Raw genomic sequence first — 18,839 nt, 5'->3', positions numbered from 1 at the left:
AGACTTGAAGGCAATATTACAGCTACTCTTCTATTTTCTCTGAGCTAGGTCATCAGCTAAGGGGGGAAGAGAATAAAGGTTCAGAAGGTTGAATAAAATGGTGAAAATTTGAAGTAGTTTTTTTTTTTGGTGGAGTATGAGCAAGTGAATTAACTAAAAATATAGCAGGGTTTCAGAATTAATCAGAAAGTGTAGAATTAAATTTTCTAGTCACATTTCAATTAATTAATTAATTTTTAAGTAAGCTCCACACGCAACTTGGGGCTCAAACTCATGACCCTGAGATCAAGAGTCACATGCTCTACTGACTGAGCCAGTGGCGAGGAGCCGGGGCATGGGTGGGGGGTGCACGGAATGGACCTTTCTTGGAGTCACATTTTTAAAAAGTAATTAACTTTTTTTTTTTTTTTAAGATTTTATTTATTTCTTTGACAGTGAGAGAGAGCACAAGCAGGGGGAGGAGCAGCAGGCAGAGGGAGAGGGAGAAACAGGCTCCCTGCTGAGCAGAGAACTGGATGCACAACTCAGTCCCAGGATCCTGAGATCATGACCTGAGCCACCTAGGTACCCCAAGACAGTTCATTTGATAGACCTGGCTTGATGAACTCAAGGGAAGTTGATACATTTTAAAAAAATGAAGGGTGAGATCTTGTTAGAAGGATGTTCATTCTATAGGAGGAGGCAGTGCTAATACTAAATTTAATACCATCATCCTATGTAGACATGTCCACCTTGCCAAATGAAAGCTGGCTTCTTGTTACCCTTCAGCTATGTACAGTGTATATATCCCTTAAAAATAACAGAAAAGGTAGTATACTACATAACAATGGTCTACATCTTGTTTTTTGCTTGCTTAATATATCTCGAAGCTGCTTTGTTCTTAAAGTCTATATTCCATTGTATGGATGTACCATAATTTCTGTAACCAGTTTGCTATTTATGGTTGTTTTCAATATTTTGCCCTTACAGAGAATACCAAAATGAATATCTTTGTGTATATGTGTTGATGAATATCTGTAGAATAAATTCTTACAAGTGGAATTTCTTGTTCAAAAGATAGGTATATTTTTTTAAATAAATATTGCCAGATGCAATAGAAATTAGACCAGTTAACACTTTCAATTAATAGTGAATAAACTTTTCTTAAATAGAATGGATTCTTAAAATTTATAGATTTGAAAAATTTTATTGTGCTGTTCTAATAGAAGAGGCATAAGTAGGGTCCCCTGGGTGGCTCAGTCAGTTAAGCATTTGACTCGTGGTTTCAGCTCAGGTCGTCATCTCAGGGTCATGAGATTGAGGCCCACATTGGTCTCCATGCTCAGCAAGGAGTCTGCTTGGGATTATCTCTCTTCCTCTCCTCGTCCGGTTCATGTTCTCACTCTAAAATACATAAATCTTAAAAAAAAAAAAAAAAAAAAAAAAAGAAGAAGAAGAAGAAGAGGCATAGGTAGCCCCCTTTTGTCCTGAGATAATCCTCTTGAACCGCCTCACAGTTGGAACCTTTGGGTTCCAGTGTACAGATTGAAAACACTGTCCAGCTCCTTTTATTTTATGTATGAAGGGTTCCAAAGAGATGGAGCTATTCCTTCAAGAACTCTCAAAAGCAAAAAAAAATAGGAATGGCTCTGAAATGTGTATGAAAGGAATTTCTTAGTGTTCTCTGTAACAGATAAACCTCAATGACTTTTTTGAGAATCATACCTTTTAAAAATAACATTTGCAGGGCACCTGGCTCAGTGGTTGAGCGTGTCTTTGGCTCAGGTTGTGGTCCTGGGGTCATGGGATTGAGTCCTGCATCAGGTTCCCCGCAGGGAGTCTGCTTCTCCCTCTGCCTATGTTTCTGCCTCTTTCTGTATCTTTCATGAATAAATAAATTCTTTAAAAAAAATAACATTTGTAATTTGATTCTGTTTTCACAAGATTCACGGTTAGAGACATTGGCAGCTCAATGGCATTGGAGTAGAATAGGGAATTTGATGGTCAGGGAAAGGATGAGGGAGGAAGTTCTTGCCTTCATATTTCTGATGTGGTGACAGTTGATCTGAAAAGCAAAAGGGGGAAAAAAAAAGAAAGAAAAGCAAAGGGGCAAAGGCTAGCTGAGGAGGATGAGGCGATACAGGAGTAAAAAGATCTAGAGTGTCTAGTCCAGTGCCTTGTCCATAGTAGCTGCTAGTGATGCTAGTTCCCTGTTCGTGGAAGTATAGATTAGTCAAACTATTTTGGAAGGAAGTACTCAATCAGATTATATATTATGAATACCTCATAATCCAGAAGCTCTTTCTCTAAATATATATCTGAAAGAAATACACACATAATACAATGCACCTGGTTGTTTATTATGGTTTTATTTGTTTATGGAAAACGAATTTGTCCTACTCTTTCCCTAGTGATGGGTAAATTATGGTAGATTTATACCACTAAGAACTATCAGTTTGAAGCAGTGGACTAGATGTGCACATGGCAGTGGACTAGATGTGCACATGGCAACATGATGTATCTTAAAAACATGGTTCTGAAAAACCAGAAAGAAAACTAGAAAGAAACAAACTGGATATATATAACACAATAGCATTTATTTATATAAATTTTAAAAAAAGATAAATTTTAAAATATATGTAAGTAAAACACATTGTAAGAAACATGTAAAACATGTTTGTAAGAAAACGTATAAACGCATTAAATATATTACAGTGATTGCCTAAACTGAGTACTAATGGGAGTGGGATAAAAGAGAATAAATAGAATAAAAATATGTAAATGTAAAACTCCTCTCCAGTGAAGTGACCTTTTGAAGCATCTGTTGGTTGACTAGGAGGATGTCTACAGACCACTACCCTGTGTCTCCCATTGTTAACTACGTTTGGGAGTATTGCTTCTGATGACAGATTACCATTTGAACATATTTTATTGTTAATCTAACTGTGCTTAATGCTTGAGGTTTAGGTTTCTGAAATCTTCCTCTTTTTGGCCTTCATTTCTTCTTTACTTTTCCTGTTACTGTATGTTCTGTTTGGTTGTTGCTTTCATACAGAATATACTAGCCTAATTGTTTTTATCTCATTTAGATACTTCTTGTATAGCCAGTACTGTATGTTGTCATTCTTAGAAGACGATACTGATACTTAGTGATGAGTATATGAGAAACTATTCAGTATCTCTTTGATAATGGCCTTTTTTGATTAAAGGAAGGAAATAAATACTTGTAATAAAGCACTCACTATTTTGATCCGTTACCCTATATAAAATTTATGTTATTTGGGCAGCCGGGATGGCACAGCAGTTTAGCGCCTGCCTTCGGCCCAGGGCGTGATCCTGGAGACCCCGGGATCGAGTCCCACGTCGGGCTCCCTGCATGGAGCCTGCTTCTCCCTCTGCCTGTGTCTCTGCCTCTCTCTCTGTGTCTCTCATGAATAAATAAATAAAATTTTTAAAAAAATTGTTATTTATCATCCTTTTCCTAAGAATCTCTGTTTGTGGAGCAGGTAAAAGTAGTGACTCCTAGAGAGTTCACAGAGGTAGCAGTAGGTATATATTATAGGAAACAGGAAACAAATGGCCCCTACCTTTCTGCAATTTTTGTTGCTAAAACTACTCTTCCTTTTGAAGGTCATGAACTTTTGAGTAGCCTGAATTTTGAGTTAGTCTTAATTGAGGTTTTGGTTGTTAATGTGTACCACCCAGTCTGGTGCTCCAGATTAGCAACTGGAGAAAGGAGGGGTGATGGAATTAAAGTAACCTTGGCAACCATTATAATGTAAATGAGCCTCCTTGGGAAGGAAGTTGTGAGCGTGGGCACTTGTTAGGACATTCCTTTATAGCTTTTCAACTAGAACTGACTAGCATTTTGCTATTTTGAAATCCTGGTGTAGCTGTTCCTAATACACCATCAAGTCCTGTGCCGCTCTGGACTTTTTTCAGTTTTCTGAGAAGCTAATAACATGTTTTAGTACATATATAAAAAAATGAATTGTAAAACAATGTACTTCTTCATATACACGAAAACCTCTTTTTCCTTTACCAACATTACCTTTTTCTCATTGCCTTCTGGCATTAACTTGCTACAGCTCTGCACCAAATCTCTGATGCACAAAGGGGAAGCCACTTAGGTTTCCGGAGAAACGATGTGGTGTATAAACCCTGTTGGCCAAGTTTTGGCTTATGATAGATCTGATAGTGCCAAGGCTACAACTTAAGCAGTCTCCCTCTTTGAGAGAGACAGATCTTTTGTTTCACATCTTATTTTTTGTTTTGTTTTGTTTTTGCCTTTAGGCTTTAAGAAATAAAATTTCTTACATGTTTTGAAGTTTTAATGCAGGCTTATTACTCTTTGTGGATTTCAAGATTGGATGACAAAGTAACAAAAGTGAAACCAAAATTATTACCAAACTGGGGTTGAGTTACTAAATTAAGTACTGTACTTGTTTACTGCCTCCCTAATGAGTCCAGTGGTTTTAACAAGAAGTTTGTGAGTGAAAAGCTTGGGGTTCTTATTCAAGGTTAATCATTGTTATACTGTTGGTGCAAAGCAAATAGCTTCTGTCAGCCTCAGGTTTCACTTTGTAAAGAGTGAAAACAATGACCCCCCCCCCCCCCCAAAAAAAAAACAATGACTTTCCATTGTGGGAAATATTTGGAAAAGGGACTGAAATATCCCTTTCATTTGGAAAAGGGACTGAAATATAACAAGTGGTGTGATCGAGAATGTCATCAAATTCTAAATTTTAGGGTAATATGCCTTACATATCCTCTGTAGCTCACTTCAGTTAAGGCTTTTAAATACTGTTACTTTGATTTTTCAGCCATCTTCCTCCAACTGTACCCTTTTGTTGAATTGTCATTCAGATCACCTCAGATACTCATAACTACCATCTTTGTTGGCTTAGCCATCAACAAGTAAGTTGATCTTGAACTTCAAATATTTGAGCATTTATTATATGAAAAACTTGGAACTGTGTGCATGGAGAATGTTTAAAATATGTAAAAGCAGGGCAGCCCCCTCTGCCTATCTCTGCCTCTCCCTCTCTCTCTCTCTCTCTCTCTCTCTCTCATTCTGTGTCTCTAATAAATAAATAAAATCTCTAAAAAAATATGTAAAAGCATAATTCCTGCCCTTTGATCTAACAGTCATTTCAATACTTGGAAGCAGTTCTAATGTTCCTTTTCCAGCCTCAGATCTTTGTGGAAATTGTTCCTGATTGTCTTAGTTGCTCTTCATATGATTTAGTTTGCCAGTACTGTTACCACCTTCCTGGCTATCCTTTTCTGGATTTATTATATGTGATCAGTGTAGCCTGTAAGAGGTCATATACCAAATTATGGCTTTAGGTTGTTGCGTGGCCTGTAGCAGTTTTCTTCTTTTTTCAGGTCACTGTAGTGTTATTTTGTTAACTGAGTTTGTTTAGGCTTCTTAAGCTGATACCTCATAATGAGGGCTTATCTTGAACTTACACTCAATTGTTAAAAAGAAACAACAGCTAAAAAATGGAGTCACTTGTACTAAGCCCATGTCACCAAACTGAGATTTAATACTTAACCTAATTGCAGTTTTGACCTTCCTCAGGAATGTAGTCTTAATGGTCAGTCTGGAATTTCCTAGTCAGCACCAGTGTAGTTATCCTGCCTAATAGACCCTGATCTTCTCCCAAAGGAAAGTGACCTTGTCAGAAATAATAAATTTTTTTTTATTAATGACTTCCTTTTCTCATTCCCTTTCTGCCTTTAAAACCCTTTTTCTTTTCTTTTTAAAATATTTTATTTATCTATTTGAGAAAGAAAAAATGTGTGTAAGCACGAGCAGGGTGTGGGGGGAACAGAGAGAGAGGGATGAGCAGACTGCATGCTGAGTATGGAACCCGACTCTGGGCTCAATCCCACGACCCAAGCCAAAACTAAGAGCCTAATTCTTTACTGACTGACTGAGCCACTCAGGTCCCCCCAAACCTTTCCTTTTCTGTAGCTCTTTGGAGCTTCTTTCTGTTTGCTAGATGGGATGATACTCAATTCATAAATCATTAAATAAAGCCCAATTTGATCTTTAAATTTATTCAGTTGAATTTTTGTTATTTAACACAACTAAATTCTTAACTAATCATCAACTGTTAAAACTGATTTCTTACCAGTAGAATATTCTTTTTAGATAACTGCATTTATATTCATCCTTGATAAATTTCATTTTTAATTTTCAGTCAATTGTTTCTGCCTGTTCAGATATTTTTTATTTTTTAATTATATCTTTCATGGCCTTATCTAATCTTCCCAGGTTTAAACACTAGAAAGGGCAGCCCGGTGGCTCAGAGGTTTAGCGCTGCCTTCAGCCCAGGGCCTGATCCTGGAGACCCGGGATCGAGTGCCATGTCAGGCTCCCTGTGAGGAGCCTGCTTCTCCCTCTGCCTGTGTCTCTGCCTCTCTCTCTGTGTGTCTGTCATGAATAAATAAATAAAATCTTTTTTTTTTTAATATTTTATTTATTTATTCATGAAAGACACAAAGAGAGAGAGAGAGAGGCAGAGACACAGGCAGAGGGAGAAGCAGGCTCCATGCAGGGAGCCCAATGTGGGACTCCATCCCGGGACTCCAGGATCACGCCCTGGGCCGAAGGCAGGTGCCAAACCCCTAAGCCACCCCGGCATCCCTAAATAAATAAAATCTTAAAAAAAAAAAAAAAAAAACCACCAGGAAAATGTGCAAGCTGCCTTTTAAATTTTGGGTGTTGATAAACATCTACCAAAGTAAGGCCAAATACAGAGTTCTATGATAACATTAGAGCCTTCCATCTGGATTGAGATTAAGCTATTGATTAAATCCAAGGATGGTTGTTTAACCAATTTTAAATCTTCTTCTTTTTTTTTTTTTAAGATTTTATTTATTTATTCATGAGAGACACACACAGAGAGAGAGGCAGAGACACAGGCAGAGGGAGAAGCAGACTCCATGCATGGAGCCCGAAGTGGGACTCGATCCCGGGTCTCCAGGATCACACCCTGGGCTGCAGGCAGCGCCAAACCGCTGCACCACCGGGGCTGCCCACCAATTCTAAATCTTTACCTGACTAATATAAGAAATCTTATTTTGATTTTGGTATGATGTATTTGGCCTACTCTGTTACTTGTCTGATCTCAAATTTTACCAAAAGTAAAATTAGGTCAGCATGATTTTTTTTCTTATTGAATCCATTCTAGCTTTTGATGCTCTCTATACCCTTTCCTTACTTTGCCATAGGCTGACATAGAATTTTGCAGGGAATCCTTGTTAAACTCTTACTCTATAGTTCCTAGAATTTATTTTATTTTATTATTTTATTTTTTTATTTTTTATTCCCTAGAATTTAATCTTTCTTTTCCTCTTTCTTTCTTTCCTTTCTTTCTTTCTTTCTTTCTTTCTTTCTTTCTTTCTTTCTTTCTTTCTTTCTTTCTTTCTTTCTTTCTTCTTTCTTAAGATTTTATTTATTTATTCATGAGAGACACAGAGAGAGAGAGAGGCAGAGACACAGGCAGAGGGAGAAGCAGGCTCCTCACAGGGAGCCTGACATGGCACTCGATCCCGGGTCTCCAGGATCAGGCCCTGGGCTGAAGGCGGTGCTAAACTGCTGAGCCACCTGGGCTACCCCATATCTCTCTTTTTTTCCTTTGAGAAAATTGAAATAAAATTTTCTCGTTTCTAGTCTTCTAACTTCTGTTTTCCATGAGATACCATGGAGATCTCAATATTTTAGGCTGTAATTTATTTGATTCTAGAATGTACTAAAAAGCTACTTAATGCTCTTTTATTATCTTTTCTTTTGTCTCAGGCTTCAGTTTTCTCTTAGTCATATGTGTTCTGCTCTTTCCAATCTGGAAGATTATTCTTGACAAAGAAAAATAGAAGCAAAATAAGAGTGGGATAGGTTAGATTTTCTGTATTATCTATTAACATGATAGAAGGGCCTATCTCATCTTTGTATCCAACTTTGCTGGAAAAAGACTGTATTAGTACTGTATAAGCTTATATCGATCCTCTATTATGTGCCAAGCACTGCATTAGATTCTTAGATTCCAAAGATGAGAAGGACGTGGTCTTTTCTCTTAAGGAAGCCACAATATAGTTGAAGTTATATATAATATATATATAATATATATAAATCCAATCATGGCACTCTCCATGCTATATATATGGCAAGATAATGGCTAATAGACAATGTTTAAAATCCTGTGGTGGAGTTGTGTTTAAGGGGGGCAGATTTATATGAACCTCCACAGCGGAAGCCCTGTTTAAGTGAAAGTATAGACATTTTGGGTGGTTTGGGATGGGCATCTGTAAATAAATGGACAGAAGGACCAATATGATTGAGAAATCTTAAAATAATCCAGTATTACAATATGGAATATAAAGGGGAGTCCCAGGAAATGAGACTGGAGAGATGGGCAGGACTGTGTCAGAAGGAGCCTTTATATTATGATAGTAACGCATGAGTGTCACTTAAGGGTTTTAGCAAGAGATGTGATCAAGACCAGGGTAGTTGAGATCCTTTTTTATGATATATAAGTCAGTTTAGGCTAGGTTATGTTGTGGTAGCAAACAATCCTCCAATTTTAATGGCTATAATAACAAGGATTAATTTTTTGCTAATGCTGCAAATTTACCATATGGCCCATTTGCCCATTTCCAGGACCCAGGCAAGAGTTGCAGCTCTTGTCTGAGACATTAACCTTGTGGTAGAGGGAAATGAGAATTACTCTGAAAGCTTCTGTTCAGAAAGTAAAATGTGTAATTTCCTTGTATTTCTTTGGCTACAGCAAGTCATTTGGCCAAGCCTGACAACAGCTAGGTGGGAGAATCCTCTACCAGGGAGGGGAAATGAATATATTGAATAATAATGGTATCTATTTACATGCATCAAATTGAAATTTTTTTACTTTCTGTGATTACTTTGGAGCTGCTGATAGCCATGTTCCCCATGACTTAACCTGAGGGAGTGAAATGTCCTGGCAGCTTTAGTCTCTGCACTCCTTGGGGGGCTGCTCAGGTGCCTGAAATGTTCCTTGGTATTTATGAGCTAATAGGAGAGTGCCATGATTTGATTTGTATTTTAGATTACCTTGGATGCAGTATGGAGAATGGGGAAAATGCATTAGAGTAGAAGCAGTTAGTACTATATGCAGAAAGATTGGTTAGTAATCTGTTTCAGATTTGGAAGCACAAACTAGAGCCCTAATGATGGGACTGGAAAGATGAAGATGGAATTTTTTTTTTTTTTTTTTTTTTTTAGAGTTACCTCATAGGTAGAATGAGGCTCTGGTTATTATAGGGAAGAGTAAAAGAGGGAAGTGAGTTATGGCCAGTTAGGACATCTGGGTGGATGATGGTGCCATTAACCAACATAGGAGGTAAAAAATAGTGGTGGGAGAAGGTACATTAATTTTAGACATGTTGAGTTTAAGATGTCTGTGGAACATCTGAATGAGGATAACTAGTAGACAAATTGGATATACTGTTATGGGGCTCAGAGGATGTAAAGAGTTATTACAGTAGTGATTCATGGGATGTAAGGTAAGAAATCATGGATAAGGAGGAAAAGGAATAAAAAAGATGGCCAACAAATTGATAGTGAAAGGATCAGTGAGCTAAAGTCAATGTGAGATAGTAGGAGTAATTGAACAAGCAAGCTAAAAGGAGAGGCCAGAGAGCAAATTACCCAAATAAGCTCTTTTGGAGATGGAATAATTTCTGGTGATGATAACAGCTGAGGTATGACCTTGGTAATGGTTAGCTGAGATAGAATGAAGGAGAATATCATTAGAGATAAAATGAAAGAACTTGAAGGTCAGATCTTCATGGGCCACCCACATACATTGTTAAAATCACCCAGTGTTGCAGAACTTCTAGTTGTCTACTTAATATCCAGTTTCTACTGCTTTCTTATTAATGGAACCCTGGAAAAACTTGAAATTAGATTTAGCTGCATTTGACAATAACCATCAATAACCATGGTTTATATGCACATGGGTTTATTTTCTCATAAAATATGCTATCTTTGTTCATGTAAAGTCATCATTGTTTCACATCTTTTATAGTATTTATGGTATTTATTACATTCTGAGTAAGTTATATGCGTGATTTATTAATTCTGCCCACCTGTAACCCTCAAAATGTACATATTGTATTTACAAAGAAATATAGGGATAATAAGCATTACAAGGTTGGTATGGTAACTGCAAAGATTAGGGACCCAGACTCCTGTCATTTTGCTCCATCATTCTTAGTATGTTGCTTCCATCCTTTCATGGTTCAAGATAACTGCTGGAGCTCAAGGCATTGTTTCTGTATTGTCACTGTCAAGAAAGAGGAAGGGGAAAAAAAAAAAAAAAGGAGGGGACCCTCCCAGAAGCCCCACCCAACAATTTCCACTTACCTTTCCTCTGCCAAGCCCAGGTTAATGGTGGAATTTAGGATGGCTAGAATCTGAGAGAGATGAATTTAATAAACGGCAGTAGCTAGGAGAGGAAGAAATGACATATTGAATGACATGACCTTAACAGAATTGCTTTTTATAAGAGAGAAGGAAATAGTATTCTGGCAGAGAGTACAGCAAGTGCAGAGGTTCTGAGGGGCAGGTATACCAGTGATTTTAAGGAATAGCAAGGAGCCCGGTGTAGCTGGAGTAGAGTCAAAGATGGAGAGATTGTATAGATGAGGCCAGAAGATAACGGAGATATTTCATACACTGTCTTAACTAGTTATATTAAGGATTTTAGGCTTTGGCTTTTGTTCTAAATGAGATAGTTAAAACCATTGGGAAGTTTCAAGTAAGGTGGCATGATCTGACCTAAGTTTGTTTGGTTTTTGTTTTGTTGTTGTTGCTTTTCAAAGACTTTATTTATTTACTCATGAGATACACACAGAGAGGCAGAGACATGGAGAAGCAGGCTCCCTGTGGGAAGACCGATGTGGGACTCAATCCCAGGACCCCAGAATCATGCCCTGAGCTGAAGGCAGATGCTCAATCACTGACGTCTGTGGTAGTGTGGGTAGATACACACTACCCATGTGTCCCTGACCTAAGTTTTAACAAGATCATTATGGCTGCAAGGTTGAGAACAGACTGAAGGGGATCAGGAGTGGTAGTACGAAGACCAGTTAGGAGGTTACTGCAATGACCAGATGAGAGACAATGATAGTTTGGATCTGATAATAGCAGTGAAGATGGGAGAAATGGTTAGATTCTGCATGTATTTCAAAAGTAGAGCAAACCAGATATGCTAATAGCTTTGACTAGTGTTTGAAAGAAAGAGAAGAGTTAAAGATGACTTCAAAGCCTTTGGCCAGAACAGTTGTTGGGATGAGAGTAATAGGCGAAAGTTTGTCCAAAATGAAGATAATTGTTTTGGTATAGTGATCTACTGTCGGTATAGTCAGTATTTTCCTATTTCAGTATATTCCTATTTCTTGTCTATATCCATTTCTTCCTTCTCAGTACATTCCTTTCACAATTTTGCACAACAAATGTCTGTTGAGCAATTACAAAGTGTTCTAGCCTTTATTAGTTAGGTATTCTTTGGTCACAAGTTAACTTAAAAAAAGAAAGGGTGGGTAGGGGGAGGACCTTAATAATATAATATCCTTATTATAAGGATAATAAGAGTCATTCATAGAATCAAAGGATATGCTGAAGAATCACACTTGGGAAGAGCCCTGAACTAAAGTGTCATCTCAGAGAGGTTTAGGTAGAGCATAATGGACATATTTTTATCAAGGTAACCTTATCTGGATAAATCACTCATATCATTGAATATCTTATTTAATAATGATACTGAGCTAGATACTGAGGGTAGGAATAGTGGTGGAGGAGGCATCCAAAGCTTGAATAAAATAGAATAAATAGGGATGCCTGGGTGGTTCAATGGTTGAGCATCTGCCTTTGGCTCAGGGCGTGTACCCGGAATCCCAGGATCAAGTCCTGCATTGGGCTTCCTGCATGGAGCCTGCTTCTCCCTCTGCCTATGTCTTTGCCTCTCTCTCTCTGTATCTCTCATGAATAAATAAATAAAAAATCTTAAAAAAAAAAACAGAATATACTCAGAAGGTTTTAGATAGAAATAGAATTAATAAATTATATAGTAACTTATTCAAATAAGAACGTAATAAATACCATAAAAGATGAAACAAAGATGATTTTATATTAACAAAGATAACATAGCTTTAATTTTTTAAAGATTTATTTATTTTAGAGTATGCAGTGGGGAGGACCAGAGGGAGAGGGGAGAGAGAATCTTAAGCAGACTCCACGCCAAACATGGCACCTAACACAGAGCTTGATCTCACGACCCCGAGATCATGACTTGACTTGAAACCAAGAGTCAGACAGTTAACCAACTGTAACCAACTGTGCCACACAGGTGTCTGTATAGTTATAATTTTACATATAAATAGTTTTTATTTATTTTTATTTTTAAAAAAGATTTTATTTATTTATGAGAGAGAGAGAGAGGCAGAGACATAGGCAGAGGGAGAAGCAGGCTCCCTGTGGGGATCGTGATGTGGACTCCATCCCAGGACCCTGGGGTCACACCCTGAGCCAAAGGCAGAGGCTCAACAACTGAGCCACCCAGGTTTCCCATTAGGGTTTTTTTTAAATGACCATTCTGTTTTAAGTGAAAATTTAAAAATGGATTGTAAAATAAGATGAGCAGAAAATACCAATTTAAGAAAGGATGTGTGTGTGTGTACACGCATTCTTTCCAGTTTATTGAGTTTACATTAGCCTTATTAGATTTGGATATTAGTGTGGATAATATATTAGAGGTGGGGGTGAGGGTAGTATTGAAGTCAGAGAAACAGGCTGTTGTAGTTATCTAAGTAAGGATAAAGGCCTTTCCTATGACAGGAAATAGAGGAAATCTAATAAGAGAGATATTAAGATGGTAGAATTGATGGAATTTGGTGACATTTGTGTGTTGGAGTGTGGATGCTCTGTGTAATAAGAGAGAGGATGAGTTTCTAGCCTTTATGGTTGAATGAATGGTAGTTCTATGTTTATTTCAGAGTCTCTGTAACATGAAAGTATAAAAGCATTGAAAATGTCAAATTATCTGTTCTAAGAAAAAAATTGAGGAGAGATATCTAGAGAGAGATGAAAGTAAGAAATAATTTCTTTTGAAGAGTTTTAAGACAAACTTGGTATTTTGATCTACTTCCCCTTTTACTCTTAGTTCTAATTTAAACTAGCAATTTCCAAGGCTGAATTTTAGTGTTTGTGTGATAACTTTTAAATCCTTGTGCTGGGATCCCTGGGTGGCACAGCGGTTTGGCGCCTGCCTTTGGCCCAGGACGCAATCCTGGAGACCTGGGATCGAGTCCCATGTCGGGCTCCCTGCATGGAGCCTGCTTCTCCCTCTGCCTATGTCTTTGCCTCTCTCTCTCTGTGTGACTATCATAAATAAATAAAAATTAAAAAAAAATCCTTGTGCTATCTTTAGAATCTTGTTTTTATCATTCACTTTTTTATAAACCCCAAGCTTATTTTTATTGTGAACCCTAAAGAAGTTCAGTTTGACAGAGTATTGTGATATAACGAGGTAGAAAGATATAAGTATTAAAAAGCTATCTTTTATGGAGGCATTAGTGAGTTTTAGCAGGGTTTATGCTTTTTTGGAGACAGCATCAACTTTTTTGGGCAGGATCTTTCCTTTGCTGAAACAAACAAGATCTTGAAGATTGCTTGGTTGGCTGAATTTCTCTTTTGATATAACGTTCCAGCTTTTTTTTTTTTTTTTTTTTTTTATGATAGTCACACAGAGAGAGAGAGAGAGAGGCAGAGACAGGCAGAGGGAGAAGCAGGCTCCATGCACCGGGAGCCCGACGTGGGATTTGATCCCGGGTCTCCAGGATCGCGCCCTGGGTCAAAGGCAGGCGCCAAACTGCTGCGCCACCCAGGGATCCCACGTTCCAGCTTTTTGAAAATAAGTAGACTTTCATTTTTATTTTTTATTTTTTATTTTTTTTATTTTTATTATTATTTTTTTTTAGACTTTCATTTTTAAAATAGCTTTATTGGGATGTAATTTCATACTGTACAGTTCACTCATTTAAGCTATACAATTCAGTGTTTCTTTTGTTTATAGAGTTGTGTGAACATTATCATAATCTAATCTTATATTAGGACATTTTCAGCATTTCCAAAAGAAACCTGTAGTGGGACACCTGGGTGGCTCAGCGGTTGAGCGTCTGCCTTTAGCTTAGGGCATGATCCTGGAGTGCCGGGATTGGGTCCCACATCAGGCTCCTTGCATGGCCTGCTTCTCCCTCTGCCTAGTCTTTGCCTTTCTTTCTCTCTGTGTCTCTCATGAATAAATAAATAAAATCTATAAAAAAAAAAAAAAAAAACCTGTAGCAATCATTCCCCTACTCCTCCCACTTCATTCCACCCTTACCACCTCTAGGCAACCACTAATCTCTTTTCTGTCTCTATAGATATGCCTGTTCTGGACATTTCCTATAAATGGGATCTTTTTTTTGTTTTGTTTTGTTTTGGGGGGGGGATCTTAAAATTCTTATATACCTCTTGACTTTTTTAAAGGTCACTTGAAAGTTTATAGTATTTATAGCTCTCTCTTGCCTGATAAATTTGCTTGATTCTTCATATTTGTGTCTATTTAATATAATACTTTGTACATAATATATATCAAATAAATAATTTTAATATTTCATGTTTTTAAAATTTTTTTTATTTATTTATGATAGAGAGAGAGAGAGAGAGAGGCAGAGACATAGGCAGAGGGAGAAGCAGGCTCCATGCACTGGGAGCCCGACGTGGGATTCGGTCCCGGGTCTCCAGGATCGCGCCCTGGGCCAAAGGCAGGTGCCAAACTGCTGCTCCACCCAGGGATCCCTTCATGTTTTTTTTAAATGGACATTAAAAGATATGCTTTATTGGGATGCCTGGGTGGCTCAGAGTTTGAGCGTCTGCCTTTGGCTTGGGGCGTGATCCCCGAGTTCCGTATCCCGTATCCTGTGGGGAGCCTACTTCTCCCTCTGCCTGTGTCTCTGCCTCTCTCTCTCTGTCTCTCATGAATAAATAAATAAAATCTTTGAAAAAAAAATGCTTTGTTGATATTGTCCCAGTGTCTGAATTTCATTTACTGTTTCTTATTTCCATTTTCTCCCCTAACTACTTTTTAGCCGAATAGTGTTTATACTTGCACTCCTGATGGAAAGTGTTTTACTCCTACAGATTTATGTAGTTACATAGTACTTGGTAGGAGAGAGGACAGAAAATTACTGAAAAGAAAATGAAGCCCATTAGGAAATTGTTAGGTTTATCTTTTTTAAAAAATCTTTTTTATATTTAAGTAATCTCTACACCCAAACATGGGGCTCCAACTCACAAACCAGAGATAAGGGGTTGCATGCTCTACCAACTGGGCAAGCCAGGCACCCCAAACTGTTAGGTTTATCTTAATACTTCATTTCTCAGTTCCTTTAGATCTTTCCTCATTGTATAATCTGGGTCGCCCTGATTGAAGGATTCTGTCTTCCTAATGTAACATCAGTTGTGTTTAGAATTGCCTTGATATAACTGCTTGATTGGTGTTCTTTTCCATTGTTTTCTTCCTCCCCAGAGCACAAAGAGATTCAGAAAGAATGGTAGAGTATATACACATTCCTTAGTTAGAATCTTCTTAGAGGGAATAACCTTGGATCTAGGAGTGCTCTTGCCTATGTGTGATAAAAGGCAGAAGATTTTTCTTTCTTTCTTTCCTCCTCTTTTTGTTTTGCTGCCTGTGGCTGTTTTTGGATTTTTTTTTCCTTTACATTGACAAAAGGTAAGAAGCGCACTTGAGATTCTTGCAAATGCCAGATGAAATATAACAAACATTATTCTAAATTTCAAACTGAGTTTGTAAAAAAAAAAAATGTAAGGAAAATCCTCAAGAGCAAAAAATGAAGGGGAAATTAAAAACTAAAGTGGTGCTCTTCCGGTCTGAGATGCTGGGGGAGCCATGGGCTTTGGTGCAGACATGGTAAAGTCCAAGAACCACACCACGCACAACCAGTCACGAAAATAGCACAGAAATGGCATCAAGAAACCCCAGTCACAAAGATACAAATCTCTTAAGGGGGTAGACCCCAAGTTCCTGAGGAACATGTGCTTTGTCAAGAAGCACAACAAGAAGGGCCTGAAGAAGATGCAGGCCAACAATGCCAAGGCCATGACTGCACGTGCTGAGGCTATCAAGGCCCTTGTCAAGCCCTAGGAGGTTAAGCCCAAGATCCTAACAGGGGGCAGCCGCAAGCTCAATCAACTTGCCTACATCACTTACCCCAAGCTCGGGAAACATGCTCATGTCCGCATTGCCAAAGGTCTCAGGCTCTGCAGGCCAAAGGCCAAGGCCAAGGCTCAAACCAAGGCCCAGGCTGCAGCTGCAACCCCGGCTCTGGCTCCTGCTCCTACTCCTGCAGCACAGGCTCCCAAAGGTGCCCAGGCCCCCACAAAGGCTCCAGTGTAGAGGCTTCTGCCTGCCATGTGAGGACGGAAGGACTGGTATGACCCTTGGGCTTCTGTCTGCATGGGCCTGGTGTCCTCCTGTGCTATTTGTACAAATAAACCTGCGGCAGGATCTGTCAAATTAACTAACTAACTAACTAACTAAATAAATAAATAAATAAATAAACAAGCAAAACTGGTAAGTACATAAGTTAAAACTATGGCTGGCCCTGGTAATGAAGAGGCTTCTGTTTTAATAGCCATACAGAACAGGAGACTTTCATGCCTTCCCTCCATAAAGCTGGGCTCCTCAAAAGGTTGTCTAACCATTGAAAAGATGATCTAGAAAAACATCTGTGTAGTGATGCGATGTCACACACTTACATGAGTTTATGTACAGTATATGAGTTCTAAGTGAAAAAGTTTCTTCTGAGAATTTGTTTTATGTGCTTATTCTCTTATAGTTTTGGTTTAGAATGGCCCTCTTTGGGCAGCCTGGATGGCTCAGCGGTTTAGCGCCGCCTTCAGCCCAGGGCGTGATCCTGGAGACCCGGATTGAGTCCCACATTGGGCTCCCTGCATGGAGCCTGCTTCTTCCTCTGCCTGTGTCTCTGCCCCCCGCCTCTGTCTCTCATGAATACATAAATTAAAAAATCTTTTTAAAAAATAATAGAATGTCCCTCTTTTTCTGCAGTTTAGGAAACCCAAAGCTGAGAAATTAACATAAAGTAGTCCTGAGTCCGTAACAGTTGCATGGCATCAAGCTGAAGCAAATGCAAAACTTCTCTATAGGAATATCTTTAATATAGGCCATACAGGATTCCCACAACCAAAAGTGCCCTGAAGATTTTCTTTTTTAATAGAACTTTAAAAAATACAGTCATCGAAACTTAAAACTCAGTGAACAGCATTAATGATAGAATGGATAAATTATGGCATATTCACAATGGACTATGAAGCAATGGAAATGAATAAATTGTTGCTATGCACAAGATCATGATCAAAAAAAGATAATGCTGAATGAAGGAGGCCAGACACAAAAGAATATGTATTGTGTGATTTCATTTATATAAAGCTAAAAACCCTAACGTACACAGTTAAAAATCATTATAGTGAGGGAAAGGACAGTGATTGGGAGGGAGGATGAAAGAGGCTTATAGGGTGCTGGATTTATTGGCCTGGTGGTAGTTACATGGTTGTTTCACTTTGTGATAATTCATTGAGTTTATGATTTGTGTACTTGTTCAATCTAATAGAAAGCAGGATAGGAAAATGTAATATCATATAAAATAAAGGATAAGTAGAAAGCATAGTAAAAGATGGTAGAAATTAATTCAAATGTGTTGATAATCATACTAAAGTGAATTACACTTTCCATTTAAAAGGCAGATTGCCAGGATCCCTGGGTAGCGCAGCGGTTTAGCACCTGCCTTTGGCCCAGGGTGCGATCCTGGAGACCCGGGATCAAATCCCACGTCGAGCTCCCTGCATGGAGCCTGCTTCTCCCTCTGCCTATGTCTCTGCCTCTCTCTCTCTCTCTGTGACTATCATGAATAAATAAATAAAATCTTTAAAGAATAAATAAATAAATAAATAAATAAATAAATAAATAAATAAAAGGTAGATTGCCTTTTAAACATGTAGCATGTTTCCAAGATGGCTGATATTAGTTCATTTCCTTTACATGTATGCTATCCTCCCCCCTAGAAGTCAAGTTTATTCTTTTACTCCTCTTGAATCTGGGCTGGCATGTGACTTGTTTGACTAATAGAAGTTACCAGAAATGACATTTGGCGACTTTCAAGGCTAGGTCATGAGGAGTTTTTGCAGCTTCCATCTATCTTGTTTTTTTTGGAATGCTCTCCCATGGAATGCAGTCTGGGAACCCAGCTGCCATGCTGTGAGAAGCCCAAGCCAGATGGAGAAGTGCAGCTGAGCTCCTAGTCAACAGCCAGCATCAACTGCCAGCCATGTGAATAAGTAAAGAAGTCATCTTGGACATTCCAGGCCTGCAGTCATCATATGGAGAAAAACCCAGGCACCAGGCATATGGACCCAATCTAGCCATTTTCAGCCATTAGAGCATCCTACCTGAAGGCCTAGATGTCATGGAGCAGACACAAACTATCCCCTATACCCTATCTGAATTCTTGACCCTCAGAATTATATGCATAATAGGATGATTGTAGTTTTATGACATTAAGCTCTGGAGTATTTTGTTTGTAGCAATGGATAGTTGAAAAAGAATTTGGTACCTGGAAGTGAGGTGCATCTATAACCTAAAATTTAGATTGGCTTTGGAACTTAGTTGTGAGTAGAAGCTGAAGGGACCTTGAGGAGACTGTTAGTCAAGTTTTGAAATAGTAAGAAAAGTATT

General features: G+C 38.3%; 1 protein-coding gene and 1 pseudogene across 2 annotated transcripts in view; both read left to right on the top strand.

Annotated features, from left to right (window-relative positions):
* AHCYL2 (adenosylhomocysteinase like 2) overlaps nt 1-18,839 on the top strand; it is a 161,460-nt gene that overhangs the window by 18,553 nt on the left and 124,068 nt on the right. The gene's annotated exons all lie outside the window — the stretch shown is intronic.
* LOC102152008 lies at nt 15,432-16,484 on the top strand (annotated as a pseudogene).

Source organism: Canis lupus, chromosome 14 (genome assembly GCF_011100685.1).
Source record: "Canis lupus familiaris isolate Mischka breed German Shepherd chromosome 14, alternate assembly UU_Cfam_GSD_1.0, whole genome shotgun sequence".
NCBI lineage: Eukaryota > Metazoa > Chordata > Mammalia > Carnivora > Canidae > Canis > Canis lupus.
Note: the sequence above shows the minus strand (reverse complement) of the source record. Positions and strands in the feature narration are given on the sequence as shown.